Here is a 21,411-nt window from a genome sequence, read left to right as displayed (position 1 = left end):
AGGCAAGTGTGCCTTGGATCTGTTCAAAGTTTCTCTCATGGCCTCTATCATAAGTGCAGGGAGGTTTAGGGGGGTCTGAGTGATGACATGAAACATGACACATACATCTCTGCTGGAAAGTAAGTCATGTCTACCACTCCTAGGAAAGAAGAGCTTTGTTACCATCTGATGCAGGACCCTCATCTCAATGGACAAAATCTTTGCTTCCAATTTGTTTAAACTTCCTGAATAGGTTTCTCCTAAAATAATTCTGATCCCCTCTTCTTTAGTTGGGAGTTCCATATATGAGTATCCTTCACTAGGCAACTGAAGTATTTCTCCCAATATTCTAGAATCCAAGCAGATATCAATTCCCTTGACTATTGAAGTCACTGACCCGTTTCCATAAAGTAGATTCTGGTAGAATTCTCTAACTAGGTCAACATAGGTGACTTCCTTAAGGGAGCAGTAGAGTTCCCATCCTTGATTTTTAATTTTACTTGCAAAAGTAAAACCTTCTTTCTCAAAGAACCGAAAATCTATATTTTTTCCGGTTTCTACTTTTCTATCAGAAAGAGGATTTACACTGGGGCTTATGGAGGATTGAGAGGGACCTTGAGTAGGTACTGAAACTGGAGTGGGAGCAGTTGAAGATTGAGCGGCTTGCCTTTTCTTTCTGACAATTTCTTTAGGCTCACGGATTGATTTTCTTCTTTGGGGAAGTTTCATCTTTGGAACCATATCCACTATACTAGCAGACAAGGAGACTTGAATTGAGTGGAGGAGGGATCACAAGAGAGTGAAGAAGGATTTTGGTGGAGAAAAGAAGTGGATTTTGGAAGATCGGTAAAGTGCTAGGGCACATTCCAACCGCGCCAAGCAATGCGAGAAAGCACAGAAAATCCTTTTCAAGGAGGCAATTTTTGGTGGAGAGGAGGAGGGAGAATTGCCTCGAAATTAATCCTTGAATTTGGAGCAAAAAGAGTTGGAGAAGACGGCTTTTGGAAGAAGGACGATGGGAAGATGAGTCGTCTCACAAACAGTAACCCTTATAAAAACAATGAACCCGTTGAAAGTTGGTGGGATTTACAAGTTTGCCATTGAGTCGACTCATGGGGGTCGACTCATGAAGTTCAGAAATTCAGAAAAAATGCAAATAAATTCCAAAAAAAATTGAAATTTTGGGTGAAGGATTTTTGCTTAATGATAAGTTTTTAGAATGATAAATTTGAGCTTTTGGGACCAGGATAGTTGTTAGAAATTGGACTCCAAGAATATTTGATATCAATTAAGAGAAGTTTAGGCATATGGATCTAGAATTCCTAGATTTCTCCTAATTTCACAGAATCTATCCTCACTAAGGGCCTTTGTAAAGATATCAGCTAATTGATTTTCAGTGCAAACATATTCAAGAATTATATTTTTGTTTTGAACATGTTCTCTTATGAAATGATGTCTTATTTCAATATGTTTGGATCTTGAGTGTTGTATTGGATTTTTAGATAGATTTATGGCACTTGTATTATCACATCTTATTGGTGTTTTATTAAGTTTGATTCCAAAGTCTTCGAGTTGTTGCTTAATCCACAAGATTTGAGCACAACAACTACCGGCTGCAATGTATTCGGCCTCAGCCGTAGACAGTGCCACCGAATTTTGTTTCTTGCTAAACCATGAGATTAGGTTAACTCCAAGAAATTGGCAAGTTCCACTTGTGCATTTTCTATCTAATTTACATCCAGCAAAATCAGCATCTGAATATCCTAATAAATTAATTTATGAGTCCTTAGAGTACCATAACCCTAGAGTTTGAGTACCATTTAAGTATCTAAGGATTCTTTTAACAGCATTCAAATGAGATTCCTTAGGATTAGATTGATATCTAGCACATAAACAAACACTAAACATGATATCAGGCCTACTTGCAGTTAAATATAGTAAAGAACCAATTATACCTCTATAGTATTTTAAGTCTACGCTTTTACCTTCATCATCCTTGTCAAGCTTACATGAGGGACTCATTGGTGTGCCAATTGGTTTGCAGTTCTCCATTCCAAATCTTTTGAGTAGTTCCTTGGTATACTTGCTTTGGGTGATGGAGATTCCCTCTTTTGATTGTTTGATTTGGAGTCCGAGGAAGAAGGTGAGTTCTCCCATCATGCTCATCTCGAACTCTCCCTGCATAAGCTTAGCAAAGTCTTGACAAAGGGATTCATTAGTAGACCCAAAAATTATGTCATCAACATAAATTTGTATAATTAGCATATCATTTTGATTTCTTTTAATAAATAGGGTTGTATCTACATTACCTCTTGTAAAACCATTATTTAGTAGAAATTTACTTAGCCTTTCATACCATGCTCTAGGTGCTTGTTTTAATCCATATAAAGCTTTATTTAATCTAAAGACATGATTAGGAAAAGTATGATTTTCAAATCCAGGGGGTTGTTCTACATATACTTCTTCAGAGATATAACCATTTAAAAATGCACTTTTAACATCCATTTGAAATAATTTGAATTTCATAAAGCAAGCATATGCAAGTAGAAGTCTAATAGCTTCTAATCTAGCAACAGGTGCAAAGGTTTCATCAAAATCAATTCCTTCTTCTTGATTATATCCCTTAGCAACCAGTCTTGCTTTATTTCTAATTATATTTCCATGCTCATCTAATTTGTTTCTAAAGACCCATTTTGTGCCAATTATTGAATAATCTTTAGGTCTTGTCACTAAGGTCCAAACATTATTTCTTTCAAATTGATTAGGTTCTTCTTGCATAGCATTAATCTAGTTATGATCATTTTCAGCTTCTTCAAAAGTTTTAGGTTCAAGTTGAGATACAAAAGTACAATGATTAAGTACATCTCTAAGTGAAGAACGTGTTTTTACCCCATGCATAGGATCACCGATAATTAACTCCTTAGGGTGGTTGTGAACATACCTCCATTCCTTGGGTAGGTCATTTGTACCTTGAGGTTATTCTTGAATTTCTTCACTTCTCTCATCTTGTTTATCTTCTTGATCCTTGTCTTCTGGAGTTGCTGAGTCTTTCAGAGTGATCTCCTTCATACCTTCTATTAGTGGCTCTGCATCATCAACACCCTCATTCTTCCTTGAAGGAAGATCGTTAGATTCATCAAAAACAACATGTATGGACTCCTCAACTACTAAAGTTCTTTTGTTAAAAACTCTAAATGTTTTACTAGTGGAGGAGTAACCTAGAAAGATTGCTTCATCTGATTTTGCATCAAATTTACTAAGTTTTTCTTTGCCATTAATTAATACGAAACATCGACAACCAAAAATATGAAAATATGCAATATTTGGTTTTCTTCCTTTCCAAAGTTCATAGGGGGATTTCTTTAAAAATTATCTAATTAAAGCACGATTTAAAATGTAACATGCTGTGTTAATAGCTTCCACCCAAAAATATCTTGGAAGGTTGCTTTCACACAGCATGGTACGGGCCATTTCTTCTAAGGTTCTATTTTTCCTTTCAACTACCCCATTTTGTTGGGGTGTCCTAGGAGCAGAGAAGTTATGGCCTATTCCATTTTCATCACAAAAATTTTCAAAGTCATGATTTTCAAATTCAGTTCCATGATCACTTCTAATATTTTGAATTGAAAACCCTTTTTCATTAGTGACTTTTCGATGAAATTTAGTGAAAATATGAAAAGTTTCATTTTTGTGAGCTAAAAAGAAAATCCAAGTAAAATGAGAGTAATCATCTATTATTACAAAGCCATATGTAAGAGCTCTAAAGGTCTAGAAGTTGTAACAGTGTTTAATTTAAATGATACTCTAGTTTGTTTACCTAATTGGCATGCATCACAAATTCTATCCTTTTCAAAATTCAGTTTTGGCAAACCAAGAACTAAATCTTTCTTAATTAATTTTGAAAGAGAGTGCATGCTAATATGTTCAAGTCTACGATGCCACAGCCAACTAGTTTTATTAATTTTAGCATTCAAAGATACTAGGCATTGCATGTCTAATTTGGCTAAATTATTCAAATCTACCATATAAACATTGCCATGCCTATGTCCTATAAATTTAATGCCATCATTAATAGGACTAGTCACAATGCAAACAGATGATTCAAAAACTACGTTATACCCTTTATCACAGAATTGACTAATGCTAAGTAAGTTATGCTTTAAACCTTTAACTAGTAAAACATTCTCAATGTATTTGGAGGGAGTGATACTAATGTTACCTATCCCGATGATCTTTCCTTTGCCATTATCTCCAAAGGTGACCATCCCTCCATCCTTAGCATCAAGCGTGATGAATTGTGATTCATCACCAGTCATGTGTCTCGAGCATCCACTGTCAAGATACCATTTCCTGTTTCCTTCTTGGGATGCTAGACACACCTGCAAGCAAAGATCAAGTTTCTGTCTTAGGTACCCAAGCTTTCTTGGGTCCTTTTAGGTTAGTCAAGATGGTTCCTTTTGGAACCCATATTTTCTTTGTGTTTGCATATTTGTTAATAAGACATGTGTATGATTTATGTCCTATTCTTCCACATTTAAAATAAGTAATACTTGTAGACTTGTTACTTGAATAATTTACATAAATATCCTTCAGAAATTTTTGTTTCTTCAGGGGTTTATAGCCAAGTCCAGCCTTATCATATATAGCTTTCTGATCATCAAGGATCATATTTAGTTTGTTTGAACTTAAGGTGAACTTATCTACTATAGATTTCAGCTTGTTAATTTCATCCTTAAAGTTTTGATTTTCTTGAATCAATGTGAATTTTTCAATTGAAAGGTTTTCAGCTTGTTTTATTAAGGACTGATTTTCCAATTTTAGTTCTTTGTTTTTCTTCCCTAGTTTCTTTAATTCATCAATTGAATCATAGAATGCTTCATGCAATTCTTCAAAAGTAAATTCACTAGTGGATTCAGAAGTTACCTCATTTTCGTGTGCCATCAGGCACAGGTTGGCTTATTCTGTTGAGGTTTCCTCGTCGGAGCTTGAGTCATCACTCGCACTCCAGGTTGCCATCATTGCCTTCTTTTTGAACTTCTTTGGACCTTTCTTCAATTGTGGACATTCGGATCTGAAATGTCCCGGCTTCTTGCACTCGTAGCATATAAGGGGTTGATCTTTCTCCTTTTCTTTGCTTTGATCCCCTTTTGTGAATTTCTTTCTCATCCCCTGTTTCCTTTTTCTTAGAAACTTCTTAAATTTCTGGGTGATGAGTGCCATCTCTTCATCCTGTTCTTCATCTTCAGAGTCATCCATTTCATAATCAGGCGAAGTTGTGGATTTGAGGGCAATGGTTCTTTTCTTTTTGACTTCATCCTCTTGATGTTGCTTCATGCTAAGTTCATGAGTCATCAAGGATCCAAGAAGCTCTTCTAGAGGTAGAGTGTTCAAGTCCTTTGCTTCTTGGATGGCAGTCACCTTGGCTTCCCAAGTTCTTGGCAGTGACCTGAGAATCTTCCTTACAAGTTCACTGTTAGTATAAGATTTGCCAAGACTCTTTAAACCATTGATTATATCAGTAAAATGAGTAAACATAGCAGTTATGGACTCATCATGCTCTATTTTGAACAATTCATATTTATGTACAAGCATGTTTATTTTAGACTCTTTTACTTGATTTGTTCCCTCATGGGTTACTTCTAACCTATCCCATATTTCTTTAGCAGATGCACAAGTAGAAATGCGATTAAATTCACTTGCATCTAGTGCACAATAAAGGACATTCGTGGCTTTGGTATTTAATTGTGCCAATTTCTTGTCAACCTCATCCCATTCTTTTTCGGGTTTGGTTGACTCCTCACCATCTATAATCTTGGTGGGTGTGTGAGGACCGTTCACTATGATACTCCACATATCATAGTCGAGTGCTTGTATAAATATCTTCATCCGAGCTTTCCAATAGGTGTAATTAGACCCATTGAAAAGTGGAGGTCAGTTTGTACATTGCCCCTCGGCTAGAGAAGTACCGACATGGGTTGCCATAGATCTTTGGCTCTTTGATTGTTAGATCAAAGAAGGGCTAGAGCACCGGCTCTGATACCACTTGTTGCCCAGCTATGCAACCCAAGAGGGGGGGTGAATTGGGTTTCTAAAAATTTTAAGCCCAACTGATTACTTATGAAGAACAAAACAAAGACTTTAATTCAATATTAATTACCTAAAGCAGGAATGCAAGAATATAATAAAGAAATAAAGTGAAGCGATAAAGCACACCACAAACACAAGGATTTATAGTGGTTCGGTGCTAACCTTGCACCTACATCCACTCCCCAAGATCCTACTTGGGAATTTCAATCCACTATACTTTGTATTCAACCCGAATACAAAACGTCGGAAACTCCGACACTAGCTATCCCAAGCTAGATCACTTATTTCCCGGGTACAAGTAAACCCAAAACACTCCAATTTCAGGTTCGGATCAACCTTTCCTTGTTTTGGAAATCTTCCAAAAATAAGAATAATTACTTACAAGAGTAAGAGAATTTAAAGCACAAATTAATACAATAACAGCTCCTTAAATGAGCGAATATAACAATAAAATCACTTTACTCAAATGAAGAAACCCTTTTTGAATTTTCTCAAGATGGATGAATGCTTGAATGAATGCTTGAGAAGAGGTTGATTGTTGATTGAAGATCTCTTGAAAGCTTTGGAAGATCTCTAGATCAAGGTTGAACAATAGGCTTGAAAGATCCTCTCTTTGAAAGCTCTTGAATCTCTTTCACAATCTCTCGTGTGGATTTTGGATCCTCTTTTCTTTTTCTTTCGAATATCTCGTTGATCTCAGGCTTTTTTTTTTTTTCGTGCAGATTTCGGATCCTCTCTATTGTATTTGATCTCACGTTTGATCTCTATTTAATCTGCAATTTCTTTCACCATTTTAAGCATTTTACAGCATTAGAAGCAAGAGAAAACAATTTAGGCAGATAAAGAGCCGTTAGAGCAATTTTAGGAAGCATAAAAGGCAATTAAAACGGGCAAAAAAATAGCCGTTGCTGATATTTTCCGTCGCAGGGGTCGACTCATGAGTCGACTCATGCATCAGGAGTCGACTCATGAGTCGACTTCTGTTGCATTTACCAGAGAATGCGTTTCTGGAAATTCTTGACTCAAATCAGCAGGGGTCGACTCATGAGTCGACTCATGCCTTGTGGGTCGACTCATGAGTCAACTCACAGGTCGTGCCAAGCCAGAAAACTAGCATGCCAAGGAGAATTTTTGCGTGCCAATCAGCTCATAGTGCCATGAGTTGACTCACGGGTTGACTCATGATTTTCAAACATGCATAACTTTCAAAATACAAGTCCAAAATTAATAAAATTTTCACCATTGGATCACAAATCTTTTGTTCTACCAAGTGATACTATCAAATCAGGATTTTAGCAAAATTACGATTTTGCCCTTGAAGAGCATAAGGACTTTTTCATTTTAAAATTATTTGTATCCCTTCAATCTGCTTTGTAATCATCAAAATCAATCTAGGAGCAACACTACTCTACTAGATAGGCCTAAAAGAAAACTAGATCACGAACTTGTGTGATCATAGTCAAATAAGAGAAAAAACATCAAATCCATCCCAAACCAACACAAATGCAGGCATAAAACTATGCAATATAAAATACTAAGTTACTAAATTAGAAACGTTAAGGGTTCATGTAGCATGCATGATGAAAATACCAAGGGTAGAGCTACTTATTCATCAAGACTAGCAGGATTTAAGAGCACTCCCTGACAAGTAACAGATGACCTAACACAAAATAATGAACTATTAGACTTTCATTCCAAACTCCTAGATGCACAAAAGGTCCCACTTAATAGTAATGTTAGATGTGTGCCCTGGAAGCTAATTTTTTGTTGACGTTAATTATAATTTTAGGGCATAAATTTATACTTGTAAATTTTATTCATTAATAAAATGGGCAGTTTTTATTCCAATCATATTTTATGTGTCCATGATTCATCTAAGGGATTAACAAATAATAATATGTATTCTCAAAGTGTTGAGAATTTGGGACATATATTATTGATAGTTAATTCCTAAAAGCTCCCAATCGAGGGATCATCATGGAGGGTGGTGATCGATCCAATTAGATCGATGCATGAATCACTTCTCTTTCGGACAGATGAGTCTCGAGTCTACAGTATGGAGATACTGGAGTGAGAGTGCAAGTAGTTGTTAGAGAACAACTTGCACTGAGTGTGACCAACTTGAGAAATCACTTAGATGTCTACTCACTTTTAGTGGTTTACTTGATGCTGCAGTGGTGTGAGTGGTCCTTTAACCTGCGATGCCTCGACTATTCGCAGTAAGGCTACTGTAGTTTGACTACACATATACTTAGTCTTCTAGCCATTTAGTCCTTGCGGTATATATTGGCTACAATAAGTTCAGGTTTACTATTAGGAGTAGGATGTACCTAGATAAAATCTATCGACTTTGGTAGAAAAGGAGAAGTCCTATGTGATTCGTAAGTCTGAACTCAAAAAATCTTCTACCGAAGCAAGTATGAATACTGAAAAAAAAATTTATGAAAATTTATAAGTGAACTCGAGTTGAGCCAATCTTGTATATGACTGACATTGGGATTTGATGAGTTTTTTATGACCTTCGTCTAGTCGGAACTCACAATAGAAGGACTGAATCATATGATAACTACACCGAGAGATTTGATAATTTCATTCTACTAGATTGCCACTACATATTGCTAAGTATCACTGATGAATTGTAAGACTCGTTGAGCGTCATCTTGATGATCGATGACTCTTGATGGGCAGAGTTGAAATCATTTCAATCCATTGAAAGGAGTTTCAATGCTATTGTAATAGAAATTATAGTATATCTTACTATCAGACAGAATAAAATCTATTGGATCACATATAATAAAAATTTTTGACTGATCAGATGGTTGAGTTATGATCATAAATCATAATTGAATCTAATTATCAATGTGATTGATGATTAATCTATTGCAAAAATTATAATAAAGTAATTCATTAAGAGTTAGTGAGTTATAGGAGGATTAATTAGTAATTGGATTGTAATTTGGTTCAATTTAATTGAGTAATGAGGTTAAGATCAAGTCTAATTGAATTGGATTCAATTTGATTTAGTTTGAATTTGATTAGATTAAGCCTAATTAGATTATGGGATAATCCAATTGCAAAGGAGATCAATTTTTGATTTGATTAGGATTTGGATGCAACTAATTTCTAATTGGATTGGGATCTAATTGGATTTCTAGTTGGACTAAAATTTTTCTCTCTTTGGGTGCAACCAATTCCTAATTAGTTAGGGATTAATTAAAGCACAAAAAAGTCCCAATTTGATTGGGACTCTCTCTTCCTATCGCCACCCCATGATGCCCTTTATTCCATGCGTCCCTCCATTGTTTTTGCACAAGAAAAGCTGTGCCCAAGGCCTTCTCCATGCCCTCTTTTCTCCCCTTTTGGATAGGGATGAATTCTCATTCAAATTCAAGTCCTTATCTAATTAGGTTTGACCTAATCTCATCTTGGATGCCAATTTAAAAGGAGAGAAAAGAGGGCATAGCACATGAAGAAAAATCTGATTTTTCACTGTGAAAAAAAATCTGAGGTATGGGCATGGGTTCTCTTTCTTGATGTGGGGATTTCTCTAGGGCATCTCCTCTCCTTAGGCATGGGATTTTAGGAAGAAAAATGGGATAGGGTTCTCTTCCATCTTCTTCCTCTTCCTCTTCTTCCTCCTATTCTTCTTCTTCTCTGAGAGGGTTTGAGAGAAATGAAGAAGGATCCTGATCAACCATCAGGAAGCGATCTTTGCAAAAAAGCTAGCACTCTGAGAAGAACGAGAAGTTTGTGATCAGATCTCAAGGCTTTCTATGGATACCTGTAGAGATCAGATGCTTATGCGGCTCGAAGAACTCAGACATCCATGATCATCGACTGTGGTGTAGATCGACCCACGATAAGATATGGAGATCTGATCTTCTCTTTGATTATATTATTAAAATTAGATTTCAGATGCATGATCCATATTCACATGATAAATCTTTTTAGGTGATTTAGTAGATCAGATCTAATGCATACTTAGATTAAAAAATTTTAATCTACATTTATTTTTGCTATCAAAATAAAATTTTTAAAACTATATGCATGAAACCATCCATTTCCAACAGTGGTATCATAGCAAGGTTCTGATATGAATATGAAAAGATTATAATCTAAAATTTGATTTATAAAAATCAGATCTAAACTTAATTAATTGATTAGACATTGTTCTGATGTAAGGTTATACTGGCATAATTTAGTTATGCTGAAAGGTTGTCCTAGAATGATGTAGAATATTAAAATTTATAAGTTCTGAAATTTCTGCATAACATGTGATGTTATTATGTGTTTGTTTTAGATCTAAAATTTATTTCAGGTCTAAAATAAGTTTTCTTTCTTTCATATCTAAAATTAGTTTCAGATCTGAAGATGTTATGTGTTGTTTCATTCGGATCTGAAATTTATTTCAGATCTGAATTCAGATATGAAATTTTATGTCAAGATCTGAAATTTCTGCGCGTTGGGTTCATAGGTAGACCAATTTAGATCTCTAATTTGACTAGAGTCTAAGAGTTCTTGATTGGCACATGATGGGCTCAATCAAGATGAAAAATTGATCTAATCGAATCAAGGAGTTGATTGTGATTAGCTTAAGTCTGCTTGAGATCGAAATAATAGTTGTAGAATCAAATCGATTAAGTTGCATGTATTCTAAAATCTAATCTGATCTTGGCTCAGTGGCTCGAGCCTTGATCACTTAGGTTAACCCAATTTAAAATTGGTTAGGACCAATTAGTGTCTAAGGCAAGTAATTAAGTGGTGGTTATTTAATTAGGACCATTGACTCTGGCAGCGGAGAGCCTCCCGCCAATCTCTCACTTATCTAACCAACTGTGATCAGTTTTGAATTTAGGTGCCCAGTGATTTGAGCTATGCTCATGTTCTAATTGATTAAATATTTGTATGAGATGTAAATGGTTAAAAGAGACCTAAATAAATTTTCTCACACATATTAAGTCTAGCGGTCTTCCACCATTGTAGAAATGCAGGCATTTTTCTGATGTTGATTGTTCTTGATTGATCACAGTAGTTCAATTACATCGAAAAGGTGCAACCACTCTATTAGCTTAGATACTCTGGGGTAGAGATAGGGTTGGATCCAATAACTATTAGGTGAGGGTGTTGAAAAACAGACAACTCAAAACATACATTTTTTAAATTTTTTTACAGTAAAAATAGTAGATTAAATAATTTAATCTCCTACACATACATTAGATCATATCTAAACTACTTTTCTAAGAATCTATGATATGAAAATAATGTATATAAAAAAATTTGATCTAATAAAAAAGATTGCATCGATCGTATCGATGTCCTGAATTAGATCAAATGGTTAGATCTGATCCAATGAGTCTAGAACTCATTACTGATCATGGATTGATGATCGCTGCTACTGATGAATATGGTATGAGGTCCTTCCTAATGCCAAATAGCTTCACAGTGCATCCGGACTCTACAGGTAGTCCACTCGAAGCCTCGAACAAATCATCCTTTCTGAAAGTGCTAGCTTGCATCGAAGGCTTTGGATGGTTGAAGATGACTTATTTCTTCGGATCGAACGGACATCTGTGATGGAGCTTTTCAAGGAGGAGATGGAGTGGAAGAAAAAGAACAAAACTCTTTTGCATTTCTTTCTCTCACAAAGCTAGAACTAGAAAATCATAGAAGCCCACCCTAGATCTCACGCCCAAAGAGGAACCTTCTTCCTCATTTTCTCATGCATGGATGCCCACCTCTCTGTTTGATTTTTCACACAAACTCTGAGGTTCTCTCATACCAAAAACTCATCTGATGGGGTGAACAAAAAAAACACCCCTTCTTAAGGTGGCGTCCCATCAAGATAAGGATAGAGTTTGATTGTTTTGGTTTTGGTTCAAATAGGGTTTGATCTTATCACCAATTCAAATTAGATTTGAATTCTATTTTAAACCAAACTCAATCCATATCTTAGGGACTCAAAAAGATGGGTGACAAACCTCAGATGGGTGCAAAAACTCCATGCAAAAAATCATTTTGGCATGATGAGAAAGATCGTCGGTGGCAAGAAAGAGTCCTTACAATCTTGGACTCTAGTTTTAAGTTTGATTTCAAACTAATTTGAACTCAAACTTAAACCAACCAAATTCTAATCTAAAGAAAATCAGAAGAAAGCATCACACACCTTTTGGGCGAGAGAAATTCCATGCAAAAACCACTTTCACATGTGAAAAAATGAAAAGCATAGTGAAAGGTAGCGCAAGGGGTTTTCTTGTTCCATTTGAATTTGAATTCGAATTTATTTCTAATTAAGTTCTTGACCCAATCAAATTAGATTAGACCCAATTAAATTACCTAATCTAATTAGGTAATAGATGATCTTGATTAAATTCTAATCAAATTAAAAATTAATCAAGCTTAAATCAGGAATTGAACACCCTTAGCGATTAGGTCATCTCATAACCTAATCAGATCAAACCAAATTGAATCTAGTTCAATTAGATTTAATCTAAACCTTAATACTCAATCAAATTGAGCCAATTAGCAATCTAATCACCAATCAAACCTTCTACAATTCACTAACAATTAGCAAATTAATTTATTATAATTTTTGCATAAAGTTAATCATCAATCAAATTGATGATTAAATCCTAAAATAATTCTCAATCGTTGATCAGCCATATGATCAGTCAGAAATTTCTTTTGAGTGTGACTCTATAGATTCAAATCTAAGTTGATAGTATAGGAATGAACTTTCTATACCAATCAAAGTGACCATCTAGCAATGGTACACGACATTCGGATAGATCGAAAGATTGCAAAGTATCATTTATGAACCTATTGGCATATGGGTACCCTCTAATTTATCCCTTTGATCCTAATGCTCAAGGTAACCTGAAATTTAACTATCAACCCCAGAATAGTCAGCCACATTATGTCTCAACCTTTCAAATCCATCACATAGATTATCTTGGCCAAGATTTTACTGAATTGAAACACATTGATGCATTAACTCCTACCTATTCGGAGGGATCAATTCTATCTTGACTCATACACCAACTTTGCACGTACTTGACTGTACTCAAAAATCTTCTATCACTGAATTAAAAATTTAGATAGTCCAAGATCAAAGCACAATGAGTTGCTTGCAAGTCACTGTGGTGATCTCAGGTCGGAGGGACACTTATACCTATATCCTTTGTGAGCTACTCTTGATAGTAGAGTACTCAGTAGTTGGTCACGTTCAATGAGATATACTCTTACGTCTCACTTGTATGCGATACCAGTGTCTCCACACCACTTGATTATGAGGACAATCAATACATATGACACATAACGATCTATACTCGATAATCACTATCATCCTAGTAATAGTATTTCATTTGGTCATGAACTTATTTTAAGGACTAAACGATATATCTGAAGGAAAATGTGGTAGGTGATGTACATACATTTTTAAAAAATTTATAGCAGAACATAAATAGATTAAATAATTTAATCTACAATACATGCATTGATCAAATCTAAATTACCATACAGGATCTATGACATAAACTAATATGCATGTATGCACATCTGAAATCTAAAATTTAGTAAGTGTAGAACATATCTACTTTATATTTAGATCATATCTAAATATTAATTGAATTCAAAACTTCATACCTGAGTGTGGGTAGCAAATCACTACATCTGAAATTGATGGTAAATGGTTCTTCATGATGCTTGGCAATCACACATGCGTCCGACCTCTACAGGTATCCATATGAAGTCCTTGTGCTGATCGGTCTCCCCGAGAGTGCTAGCTCGTGAAGAAACCATCCTTTGACTGATCTAAAAGAAAATATAAAGATGAAGAATAAGGAGACCCTCTCTTTTTTTTCTTAGATCCATGCATCCAATCTCTATAATAGAGATCAAGAGAAGAAATCTTTCTTCTCAAATTTTTCACGCATAAGATAAAATCTTTCTCTCTTCATTTCACGCCTTTGAGAAAAATATTTCTTCTCTAATTTTTTATGATGAAAATTAGATCTAATCTAATTTTTTATACTAAAAATTATAGGAGATCTTGAGCCCTAGAAGAATCTAAAAGAGGGATCCAAGAGAAGAACCGTTCTTCTCTCTTTTTCTCCCTTTTTCTTCCTTGATCTAGAACTCTAGGAATCCCCTTATGTCCAACCAGATTTTTTTGATATTTTTTCTCTAAATTTTTGTATTAAAATTCAGATTTAATCTAATTTTTATGTTGAAAAAAAATAAAAAAAAATCTGAAAGAAGAACTTCTTCTTCTTCAAGGCTGCACACAAGAAAGAAGACCCTTCTTCTTCCTTGATCTAGAACTCTAGGGAGCTCCAAATGCCCAATCAAATTTTTTTGATATTTTTTTCTAAATTTTTATATTAAAAATTAGATTTAATTTAATTTTTATCTTAAAAAAAAATAAAAAAAAAATTGAAAGAAGAACTCCTTCTTCTTCAAGGCTGCGCATAAGAAAGAAAATCCATCTTCTTCCTTGATCTTTCTCTCTTTTGGAAGAACTTTTCTTCTTCAATTTTCTACTGTAAAACCAGTAGAAGAAGCTCTCTTTGATTCCCAAAAACCAGTAAGAAAAAACTCATAAAACACTCCAAGAAGAAGAGGAGAAACGGGATGTTGGCATGTGGGATGTTAGGGCATCCAACTCTTGGATTCCCCCTTCCTCCTTTTTTTTTTTTTCTTTGGGGTGACAAGAAAGAGAGGAGAGATGTCTCTTTTTCTTCACAGAAAAGAGGAGATGGTGCATAAGAAAGTTGGGGAGTGGGATCTCCTTTTCTCATGGTGAATAGATGTTGCATGGGGAATAAATCACATGGGGTGTTTTGGGTTTAGTCCTATTCCAAATAGGATTCAAGATCTTGATCAAATTCTAACAATTCTTGGATCCAACCTAACTAACTTAAGAATTAATTATAACAAACTAACTAATTAGATCCTAGCCCAATTATGAAATATATTAGGTCCCAATCAATTTTGGAATTAGTTAGATTAAAACCCCATTGATCCAGAGATTGATTCTTGATGGATTCTGGGAAGCTATTTGATAATAAGACTTGATCAAATCAAGCCTATTATCCAATAGAATTTGATCCAATCAAACCCTATATCAAATTAATCTCATTAATTTGATTTTGTATCTTTCAGATCAATTAGAACAAGCTCTGTCATTCAATAGGACTGCATCCAATCAATCCAAAGTCAAACTAATTGAATCCAATTCAATTAGATCTAATCCAATCCCCATTGCTCAATCAAATTGAATCAATTAATAATCATATTGTTAATTAATTATTTTTTTAATTTATCAATCATTAGTAAATAATTTATTATAATCTTTACAAAAGATTAATCATCAATCAAATTGATAATTAAACCTTTCAACGATTCATAATCGTCGATCAGCCATTTGATCAGATAGGTACTTCTATGTGTGTGACCCCATAGGTTCGAACCTAAGTCAGTAGCACAAGAATAATTTCTATACTAATCGATGTAACCATTTAGCAATGGAATCCGATATTTGGATAGGCCGAATGTATATCCAGCAACACTCTAGAACTCATGTAGATATAGTTACCGTATAATTCATCCCTTTGACACTTGATGCTCAAAGACGACTAAGGATAAACTGTCAACCCAGAAAGAGTGATCCATATTGTATCTCAACCTCAAAAATTTGTGACTCCTCACTAGGACTACTTTGGCTAAAATTTTACTGAATTGAAATACAATGATGCATCATCCATAATTTTACTTGGAGCGGTCAATCTCATCTTGACTTACACTCAGACTTCACAAGTACTTGACTGTACCCAAAAATCTTCCATCACCGAATTAAAAATTTGGATAGTCTGGCACCAAAGCACAGTGAGTTGCTTATAAGTCACCGAGACAGACTTAGGTTAGAGAAACACATATACCCATATCCCATCAGAGCAATTCTTAACAGCAGAGTGCTCCGAAAGTGGTCATGCTCAGTGAAATGTACTCTTACATATCACCCATATGCCATACTCAGTCACCACACATCTTGGTTAAGAAGACAATCAACTAATATAACACACAACGACCTACACTCGATATAATTATCATCCTTGTAACAATTATATCATTTGGTCGTGAGTAGGATTTAAGAACCATATAATAAATCCTCCTTTATCATTTTGGTTGTAGTTCTAAGGACTGCATCATAACATATGAGTTCTATTTTAGAAGATGTATTCCTTATGATGAATCTTGCTAGATAACATTTATCATTTTATAAGTCATATACATATATGGAGCATAATCATCTACAATCTAAATGATTGGCTTTAGGATATATTTCTCAACAACTCCCACTTGGACTAAAGCCAATCAGATCGGTATCAAATACCATCTTCTATTTTAGATCATCCAACTCATTAGATCCGATTGCTCTAGTCAATGAGTTGGTCAAGTTTTCCTTTCAGTCGATCTTTCCAAGGTCGACTTTGTTTCGATCTTATCGAATAAGTTGATTGCAATGCATAAAATGTTTGATTCTTAGACAGAACATCAATTCTTCAGCTTGAGCTATGGCTCCAGTACTACTGTCAATACAGCAAAATTGGACCATCAATAGAGGGTGCCACTCTATACTCGCTAATGAACTTTCAAAACCAAACAACTTTTTTATCAGCATCAAATACCGCAAAGAGCTCTGTATCGCAAATAAAATTTGCTACTGAATACTGCATGAAACCTTTCCAGCATGTCACTTTTTTTTTATGATAAAAACACAATCTGACACAACTTTATCATTTCGATCTGATTAGAAATTAAAATCAATATTCCATAGGTTTTAAGTCAGACTCTCCATAAACGAGTTGTTGGTCTTTAGTATTTCATAAATACTTAAGGATAGTTCTAATAACCATCCAAATCTTTATGGAGAATAGAGATGACAACCAAGCTTTTATTTTCTGTAATGTAGGGATGTCATTTCTAATTAAGAGAATTTCATCCAAACAACACAAAGACTACTTTTATAGAACTATTAGTCTATTTGTACATATAAGATTATGCTTCATTCTTAATGATGCTATATGTTCAAAATATATGTTTCAACTCTGAGAAGCTTGATTCAATCTGAATGGACTTGAGGATTGCTACAAGGAAACTGTCTCGCCATAGTCAATACTATAACTTTGATGAAATCTTTTAACAATCAAACAGAATTAATAGGTCTCCATCTTTCCGTCTATGCCTCTAATCCATCTAGAATCCACTCACACTGTATGGGTCTTATCCCTTTAGGTGAATCAACGAATGTCCATACATTATTGATCTTGATGGACTTCATTTCATATTTAATGACTCCAAGCCACTTCTCAAAGTTAGATCCCTGTATTGCATCTGTATGGGAGATCAAATCTCCATCCCAAACCTAGAAATCGAAGTATCTGTTTGGTTGATACGGTACTCTACTGTATCTACTCAAGGATGCCTTTACATCGGGCTCCGGATTTGATCTAATCAGCTCCAATTCTGTTAGTTTGTGTCAAAGTCAGTTCCTCTACCTATCAAGCTTCATCAAGCTTGCTTTTAACAGCATCAGTTTCTTCACCAATAAACTTTTTTTTCAAAAAGAATGCCTGAAGATTCATGAACATCTCATGTCCATCAGGAAGGTAGAAGAAATATCCTTAATATAATATTTATCAGACCAAGATCTAAGTTAGTTGATTTGTGAATATTTCATGTAAGTTCGACACCCCAAACCCTAAGATAAGAGAGTATCAAATTACTCAAGTCCATATTTCATATGGAGTTTTGGTGATCGATTTGCTCAGAATGTTCTCGAGCACATATCAAGTAGTCTCTAAAATATAATACCTCAGGCAGACCAGCAAATCCTACAGTGGATCGAACCATGTCTAACAAGGTTCAATTCCTCCTTTCAGATATCTTTTTTAAATAGTGATGTCCCAAGAGAGGTCCATTAAGAAAGAATCTAATTTTTTCTAAGACATGTCAAAACTTACTGTAAAGATATTCACTTCATCAGTCTAACTGATGAGTTATAATACTCTTTGCAGTCTATCTCATTACAGAATCATTTAAGCATTTCAATCAACTCAGATTTATACTTCATAAGCAAAATGCACCCATGCCAAAATAGGTCGTCAAAGATTTTAATGTAGTAAAACTCTCTTCTAGCACTTAAGTTCATGAGTGTAAATACATCAATATGTATCAAACTCAGAACATCATTGGCTCATTCATTCTTTCCAATAAAAGATGAATAAATCAACTATATCAAAAACAGGCTTCAATGACATTGTCTAATCTAGGATGCTAGTTAGATATGTACTTTACACTAACAGGCTATGGTACTGAGTTTATGTCATTTTCAATGATCCACATATTATTATAGTATCATTCACAATGATATCACAATAATCATACTTATTGACACCATTAATAAGATTGGATAATAGTGATAATTACTTAAAATGACATCTTTAGGGTTGAAAACAAATTTGATGATTCCTAATGTTGCGACTGGAATAGACTTCCATCTCTTACATTTAGGAGTCTCTTGTCATTTTCAAACCTTCTACTATCCTGAAGTCTTTTGCGACTATTTGCAAACATGACTTATACTATCGGTATCCTATACCCTAATAGTAGGATTACCAATAGAGAAACTTCAAGGAGTTATCATATAACTATCTTGACCAGCAACTATTTGTCGATTTCTCTTTTAAGCCTGTTTAGTTTAGCCTGAGACTTCTTAATCAATTTGTCTAAAAACTATACTCAACTTCTGATACTGGCTATCGAAGTCAGGTCTGATAATATTTTTACTATCTAACAATGAACAGAGCGATAATATTCTACCTATTTTTGAAAAGAGAATAATTGATCTATTAGTATATAAACTATTTTCAGCCTAAAAACTTGGACTTTAGTCTAAAGGTTCTCCCACTATTTTATATGAATTAGTAGCTTATACCTCCAATCTGAGGAATTACTTTAATTCCTTAGCAGGTGCTAGAATCTACACAAACTGCATTCAGATCCGAGTGTGACTCGGCCAACTCTAGTGCATCCATGGGTAGGTTTATAATCAATTATTTCTTCAAATAATTTCTAGCAATCAAATTTTGCCCCAGACATCCCTTCAACAGGCATGTGGTGCCTCCACTAAAATCCTAATTAGGTCTAACTATTAACATGACAACATCAAGTGCATCCAACAAATAGATGTCCAAGCCCGAGTGTGGCTCGACCAACCTGAGCATTGATCTGAAGGTACAATAAGATGGTCATATAATGAATGATAATTTCAATATGTAATAGACACTATATATGTGGCATTTCCAATACCTATTTAGAATATTGGACTCATTATCACGCACCTTAATGAGAAGCTATGATCTAGTTATCTTTATAACTAGCTTATTTTATGGACCTAATAATTTAGAAGATTTGATTAATTTATTTTATAAAATATTAGTCAAACTACAAGTCATAAATTCTTTCACTGACTTTATCAAGTCATGAAAAAGACTAGTAACTAGTGGATCCAACTGGCATGTTGTAGATCCTCCCACTGACTTTACCAAGTCATGAGAAGGATTAGAGATAAGTCAATCCAGGACACCTAAATCAGTTATACTGATTAACCTTAACAACATGAGTCAACTCGAGTCATCTAACGATCTAATCAGCCTAATGACTCGGGCTCAACCTTTGAGCCTCAATCAAGGTCCATTTGGTTTGATCAAAGATATGGACTCGATCAATTACAACTATTATTTTTTTTTAATTTAGAGTACCCTTCATCTAATCTAAATTAACTATTGGTTAGATTGGATCAACTACTCTTTCTAGTCCATTAAGTTTTTGATTCTAACCTTAGGTCTAACCCAATTAAAAGGACCTGATTTGAGCTAACCTTTACCCTATATTTTATGCAATGTCATTAGATCTTTAATCATAATTCTAGATCTAAAATATATTTTTTAATTTTCAATTAAGTATAGCATTAACATTGGTTAAGGTTATTAATTAAAATAATTTTAATTTTGTAAAATAATTTTACATCAATTTTATGCAAATTTTTTTTGGTCTGAAAACTAGATTGACTCATCCCTGAACTGAGTTGGCTCACTTCAATGGGTCAATAAAGTCTAATACTTGATCGACTAACTGATCATGAATAGTAACCATTACTGTTTGGCTTGAGATAACTAGGTCGGGTCAGTCAGCACTGAACCGATAAAAATAGAAGACTAGGTCGACTCAGTTCAAAACTGGTCGACTCAGTTCAAATCTAGTCGACTAGTTTTAGATCATATCTAAATATTTTATGATTCTAAATTTTATTTTTATAATTAAAATAATTTTAATCATATAAATTAGATGATGTGCTTTTCATACAACTATGCTTTGTATGACATACAACAAATCCTAAGATTTCAACATCTAGGATTTTACAGAAAAATAAGTTTTCTCTTTTTGCTTTCTTCTTTATGGGACCTCACAGTGGCACCCCTACACGCCATAAAAAGCATCCCATTGAATGGAAAGAGAGGGTCATGTAACCCTACTTGCTCCTATGACCGGACGGCCTGGTGATTACCCAATCCGAGTACTTTGCTACTCAGAACATCTAATCTAATTCATATATCATATATGCAAAAATTTAGATCAAATTTAAATTGTATTAGATTTGATTTTGTATTAGATCATACCTAAATCAGATCATAACACATCTTATGCATTGCTAAATCTAGATTTCAACTCTACATGCATATATGTTTATGTCATAATGAACCTAGCTCTGATACCATTTGAAGGGAAGCATGGTGGGTGATGTGCATGCATTTTTAAAAAATTTATAGTAGAACATACATAGATTAAATAATTTAATCTATAATGCATGCATAGATCAAATCTAAATTACCATACAGGATCTATAACATAAACTAATATGTATGTATGTACATCTAAAATCTAAAATTCAACAAGTATAGAACATATTTACTTTATATTTAGATCATATCTAAATATTAATTAAATTCAAAACTTCATACCTAAGTGTGGGTAGCAGATCATCATATCCAAAATCTGTGGTAGATGGTTCTTCATGATGCTTGGCAGCCGCACACGCGTCCGGCCTATATGGGTATCCACATGAAGTCCTTGTACTGATCGATCTCTCCGAGAGTGCTAGCTCGTGAAGACACCATACTTTGGCTGATCTAAGAGAAAATATAAAAATGAAGAATAAGGAGACCATCTCTTTTTCTTCTTGGATCCATGCATCTGATTTCTACAATAGAGATCAAGAGAAGAAAT

This window comes from Elaeis guineensis, chromosome 16, assembly GCF_000442705.2.
Source record: "Elaeis guineensis isolate ETL-2024a chromosome 16, EG11, whole genome shotgun sequence".
NCBI lineage: Eukaryota > Viridiplantae > Streptophyta > Magnoliopsida > Arecales > Arecaceae > Elaeis > Elaeis guineensis.
Note: the sequence above shows the minus strand (reverse complement) of the source record.